The sequence below is a fragment of the Penaeus monodon genome, chromosome 19 (assembly GCF_015228065.2).
Source record: "Penaeus monodon isolate SGIC_2016 chromosome 19, NSTDA_Pmon_1, whole genome shotgun sequence".
Classification (NCBI taxonomy): domain Eukaryota; kingdom Metazoa; phylum Arthropoda; class Malacostraca; order Decapoda; family Penaeidae; genus Penaeus; species Penaeus monodon.
Window position 1 is genome coordinate 7,379,403 of NC_051404.1, and position 350 is coordinate 7,379,752.

At 53.4% G+C, this 350-nt stretch overlaps 1 protein-coding gene across 1 annotated transcript in view; it reads left to right on the forward strand.

Annotated features, from left to right (window-relative positions):
- The window catches only part of LOC119585036 (furin-like protease 2), a gene marked incomplete in the record, with an annotated part of 48,730 nt that overhangs the window by 3,852 nt on the left and 44,528 nt on the right, over positions 1–350 (forward strand).

Genomic DNA, 350 nt, shown 5'->3' on the forward strand with positions numbered 1-350 from the left:
TCGTTGTAAAAGTTAACCTGAGGCTTCCCCAGAAAATCCCCTTCGCCGCCAGATGCATCCGCCATACCCGACTGATTACCCGCCATTTCCATGTAATTTTGCAAACTTGCCGAGAACACAAAGTTGGGCGAATAAGTTTGAAGTTGATGACGAAAGACTAACGAAAGACACGCGGCCCAAGTTCGCGAGGCAATGAGCACGTAAACATTTTGCTCGAGGAATTCCTTTCAGGCCGTCATCGAGAGGCGGGGAGACTGAAGGCTGATTAGAGGGCAACGTTGGAGGGCGACGTTGGAGGGCGACGTTGGAGGGCGACGTTGGAGGGTGGGTTGGGGGTGGGAGGTCAGGTA